This window comes from Dipodomys spectabilis, unplaced genomic scaffold (genome assembly GCF_019054845.1).
Source record: "Dipodomys spectabilis isolate Male_0828 unplaced genomic scaffold, ASM1905484v1 ptg000234l, whole genome shotgun sequence".
Lineage (NCBI taxonomy): Eukaryota > Metazoa > Chordata > Mammalia > Rodentia > Heteromyidae > Dipodomys > Dipodomys spectabilis.
In genome coordinates this window covers 2934995-2940994 of record NW_024870911.1, presented here as the reverse complement: position 1 = coordinate 2940994, position 6000 = coordinate 2934995, and positions in this window count along the sequence as shown.

Sequence of the window (6000 nt, the reverse complement as noted above, 5' to 3'; positions counted from 1 at the left end):
GAATAAAAACGATTTCAGAAGAGGAAGCGAAGATTCTATTTTGTCTGGCTTGCCCAAGATGTGATGGTTTTGCTGTCACTTTAGTTGGCAGTATTAATGGAGGGAGTCCCTGGAAAGCTGTCAGGTAGGGACCATCTCAACCATCAGAGCATAGAAGTGTGATGCACTAGGTGACATGCCCCCATATAGCATTACAGATTTACATTTTAGTTGTAGCTCTATTCACTCAAGTTTATTTCCAAATAAAAAGCTTCCACTGATAAATAATGCTCTCCAAATAATTTGCATATCCATACTTTTACTAATAACTAGTCTTGTCTTTTAATGATGGAATTATAGACACTCATCTTGATATTAAAGCAAATAATGGTGTCCTTTATTCAAGATAATACTTGAGGGGACAGCAGTGAAATGTAAAGGCTGGATCTTGAATATCTTGCCCTGGGAAAATACTTCTTTAGTATTACACTACTATTTTCTTGTTACTAGAATTAAGGTATATCAATTTTCAGGACTATATACTAAATATTGGGCTCTTCCTTGGAATATTTGGGGATGCTAATGGTCTGTAGTGGGATTTGATATTTTAAAGAAAGCATTGAGAAATCCCAATATAGATCCTGATGAATGGCTTTCCAAATTAGTATCTCCAGTATGCTGTAGCTTTTAAAATTATATTGTAGTCGCCTATAATTATCACTTTTATTAAAGCATCATAGTTCTAATAAAAAGTGTGGTCATGGCTTATTGAGATGTCATAACTCATAAAAGATTTTCCCCTTATATCTCATCCCCACATCCTTTCCAAATTATACACTGTAATTTTTAGATCGCCAAGTATGAGCTATCAAAATGAAACACTTGGGTGTGGTACTCAGCAGCATGTACATAGGGCAGAAAAATAAAAATCAAATGTCTGAAAAAACCTGGATGATTTTGTATTAGTTTCTCACAAGGTCATATATACTAGGAAAGGGTGAGTAATCTAAATGTGGTACACTATGTGCCAAAGTGGTCTCAGACAGCAAATGATTTTAGATAAAAGAGAGTTAAGACCAAGGATTTGGGAAATATAAGATAGAATTTCAAAGGCAGGAAGAAGCCTAACAGGAGAACAAGTAAGAATGAATTGGTGGAAATTCATGGATAATTGTAAATTACACTAATGGAACTTCATATTCATTGACAAAGGGTAAGATTGAAGACTTTAAAATATTACAAACAGAATATCTCAAGAATTTATCATGATTCTATGATATATTAAACTATTAGTATATCTAATATATTCACCCTTATTTTTAGGCTTCTTAAATATATACTAATATATCTAGATTTATATGTAGGTATATTTTTATGTATGTATACATATATATCCCATATTTAAGGATACATTTAACCTCAGTAAGTGGAGGATCCATTTTTATGAAGGCTTGACAACCTCCTTCTAATTACAATGGGGAAAATATTCTTCTTGGATAGGTTTGAATTGGGTTAGTATTTTAAAGTGGTCTCTGGTATTTGACTCCCTCCCCTTTCAGTTAATTTTCAGAACTGCTCAAAGATTGTTGACCATGCATGCCCAGATGATCAGAAGAGTCCTGGAAAACTTCTGACAAGCATTGTTTTTGGCATGCTTATTGAGTTGACCCTAATTGTGCACTCTGCGTGTTCTCAGCATCTTCTGCGTATCACTGTGCCTCCAAGAGGCTTTGGGCATCTCATACGGACACGGTAGCTTGTTCCAATCATGTCCATATTTATATTCTTCTATTAGCTATCTTCCTTTATCCTGAGCCAAAAGAAGAGAGCAAATGAGGTTTACAGCAACAGGAAAATACATTAAAATGTTATTAGAAATAAATAATATTGGCTTTGGAATTGATGTTTCAATTTAATTTTAAACATGTTTATGACCCCTAAAATATGAAACAAACTTTCCAATGAATAATCAACAGTTCAGAGAGCAGTACTATTCTGGTGTGTGTGTGTGTGTGTGTGTGTGTGTGTGTGTGTGTGTGTGTGTGTGTGTGTGTGTGTGTGTGTGTGAATTCTCATAATCCTTGCTTATTAGTATTTTATATAGCTGATATTTACTTATTATTGTTAAACTGTGCCAATTGCCTTTCTATTTCCCTTTTTCATTCCCTTTGCCTTTTCTTTTCCTTTTACCTCAAGTGGGCATTATGCCTTTTGGGGCATGTTTCCAATTCTAGCTTTTTGCTTTGTTTTTCCCCTACCATCACTTCCCTCCCACCTCCTCAGCCGCCACCGCCGCCCCCCACCCTAAATTGTAAAGTTTGTTTTTCAACATAGTGTCTTGTACATCTCATTGTTACAATTGGTCAATATGTATCCCTATTTAAACTGAACCCCAAGATAGGGACACAAGTGGTTGTTTTTTTTTTTCTTCCTTGTTGTTTCTAACATATTTATAAAGTACCATGTGATTTTTGTTTTTGTTGTTGCTTTGTATGTCCCTACCCCATGGTATAAGCCCTGTTTTCACTGTATTTGATGTTGGTATAATTTGGGTAGGGGAAGGGAAACAACAAGTTGTTTTGATTATTTTTCTAGTTTAGGTACACTGAAGCAGCTATGGTTACCATATATTTCTTATGTAGGATAGCTCTTAAATCCCAGCTGATAGATGCATGCTGATGGAGAAAAAAATCAACACTGGCATCTCATTTATAACATTTTAAACCTCAAAGATAAATGCAGCTAGATAAATATGTTCCTGTGCATCTCTTCAGGAAATACTGTATTGTTCTTCTAAGGCATGAAGGGAGCATAAGACATGATCTTACTTCTATGGTCTGATGCCATTCAGATACTATTTTTGAGACAAGAGAAAATAAGCCAATGAAAGAGACACCGGGGTATTATATAATGAATGCATGTAAAACTAAGCCTTTTGTGGGGGTGTAAGAGAAGGGACCAAAGTCAGAATTCCTTTCTTGATGAATATAAACAAAGACAATTTAAAGGAAATGGAAACTTAATTAAATAGTATTAGTAAGTTGCCTCATTAAATTTAGTTTCCTGAATGCTGTTTCCAAGAAAATCCTGTATGCCTTGTAACCTAAGGTGAAAATGCAAATATACCATTATTACAGTGGCTCATGCTTGTAATCCTAGCTACTCAGCAATTTGAGATATAAGAATCTTGGTTCAAAGTCAGCCCAGGCAGGAAAAAGTCTGTAAGACTCCTCTTTGCAACACTAAGTGGAAGTGTGACTCAAGTGGTAGAGTGCCAGGTTTGAGCAAAAAATGGTAAGTAAAAGTGTTAGGTCTTGAGTTCAAATTTTACCACACACACACACACACACACACACACAGAGAGAGAGAGAGAGAGAGAGAGAGAGAGAGAGAGAGAGAGAGAGAGAGAGAGAAGAAACAGAATTTCTTGAATGTACATCTTTTCACCCATGGTTGTAAAACTATTCTATGAAAACTATTCAGCCTCCAACTAGAAGTTTTCATGTTTAATAGGAAACAGGATGGGAGAATCTTCATCACATCCCTGTAGAATTACAAAATCTTCCATTTATTTTTGCTAAGGCTTTTTGTTTTATTTTGTTTTGGTTTGTTTGCCTGTTATTTGTCAGAAAGCATGGAAAGTTGGCAGTATCTTCTCAGAGACTAGGAGTAAAAACTGCTAAAATTCTGTGTATTCAGTTACCTCATGTACAAGTTAACACTTCTGTTAGGAAAAGTCTGGAGCATATTAGTGAGTTTATAAGTATGCATATTAGTATCTGGTGTCCATCAGAAAATATTAAGAAGTAAAGAGACAAATAACACATTACTCCTGATCCTTAATATTTTGCTTTTCCTTCTTTCTACAGCGATGGTACAAACTTCTATGAACTATAAAACTATAGGTGAGAGACTGTTTACCTGTAGTAAGGAGTGTAAGAGTAGAGATATTTAGTATTTACTAGGAAGCCAATTAATGAAAAAATTAGGTTGCTTTTAAAAGTAACCAAATGTCTAGTTAGTTCCCTTATAACATACTTAGTTACAAGCTCACATGTAGTATTTGTTTGCCCATTGTTGACAATGTTTTGCCCATTCCATTTTCAACAAGTCTACTTTATTCCATTTTATTTTTTGCTACATATACTTCCTCCATATTACTAAAATTAGTCGCCAGCATTTGTAGTGACTAAGGAGATAACCTATGAGTGGGTGAAATTGACTCATTTCAAATCTTCTGACTGCTACTGTAGAAATGCAGGAAGAACTCATGGCTACAGTTGATATTTCTAGCAGTGTTAGGAGACCAATATGAAGTCTTTGGTGCTCCTCCTCAGTTATTCCTTTTCTTCTGTGTCTGAGGTGAATATTAATGTAACTATGATAGAAACTCTCTTTATACCAAGAATATGAGTTAACTAAGAATTTTAAGCTGAGACCCCTTAAGAGTACAATTCTATTTTTATTATTATTAATGTTTTTTTTATTGTGAAAATACCATACAGAGGGGTTACAATTACATGAGCAAGGTAATGAGTACATTTCTTATCAAGCACTGTTGCCTCCTCCTTTGTTTCCCCTTACTGTCCCTGCCCTCCCATCTTCCCCTCCCTCGCCAAAGTTGTCAAGTTTGTTTTTCAACATAAAGTCTTGTACATCTCATTGTTGCAGTGGGTCTACCTGTATCCCTATTTAAACAATTTGTTTTTTTTTTCGCTTCCCCTCCACAAATTATACCAACATCAAATACAGTGAAAACAGGGGTTATACCGTCAGGGAGGGACATAAAAAGCAACAAAGAAATCATCTTATAAATATATTAGAGTGTACTTTGTTGTCAGTAGCTACTTTATAGCAAGTTATCAGTGATATTTTTAATTGTCATTCTTTAATTTCATGGAATCTTTCTAATTCATAAAAGATATAGCTAATTGATAAAACTAAAATAATATGGGTCAGATACTGGTGGCTTCTGCCCATAAGCTTATCAATCAACTCAAGAGGCTTAGATCCTCAGATCTAAGCCCAGACAGACAAATCTGAGACTATCTCCAATTGACCAGCAAAAAGCCAGTGACTCAGGTGGCAGAGTGTCAGCACTGAGTGAAAAAGGACTGAAAGCATGTGGCACTGAGTTCAGTTTCCATTATCAGCACAAGAAAAATGAGAGAGAGAGAGACAGAGAGAGGGAGAGAAAAAATCAGATATGCCATTCTTTTCTATTTTTTCTTGTTTTTCTATTTTTCTTGTTCTATTCCTGAAGTCTTGTAAATACTGTGTGAAAACACAGTGAAAATATTTACTAAAAAGAGGTGGATACTAGATATTTCTTGTATATGTTAAATGTTGATAATAATTTAAAAAATGAATAAAAATGAATGAAAAGTTCTGTTTGCAGAAATTTGTACAAGTAGTTAAAACAGTAAAGAAGATATTTAGGGGAGCATGATTTTGTAGGTCATAAAAAGATGGCAAAAATGATAACACTTAGAAACGCTGAACTGTGCAAAGAAGAAGATAATACAAGGAAAATAAATTGTATGTATGCTCATTTTTTATGTGTCAAATGTAATTTTTATCAGTTCTAAGAGTTTGGTGATGGAATCTTTGTACAGTCTTTTGGTTATAAAATATCTTCTGTAAATAGAAATGATCTGACTTATTATTTGAATCCCTTTATTTCCTCTCATATTGCTGTGGTTAGGAATACTAGTAATACTTTGAATAAAAGTGGAGGGAATAAACAGTTTTGTCCTGTGAGTGTTCGTAGAAGGAGTGATTTAGTTATTCCCTCTTTAGTATAACATTGGCTATACGTTTTTATTGAATGGGAACATTTTTTATTTTGATAATTCTAAGAATTAGTGTGCACTACTTCAATGTACATATCTAAACTATCAATAATGTCATTTGCAATTGATAAATAGATTAATTATGTTCTGTAATGTAGAAATTGTGTAGCTTCATGTGATGGCATACACTTGGGGTGATTTGGTTCTAGGTAAAGGGAGAGAAAATAGT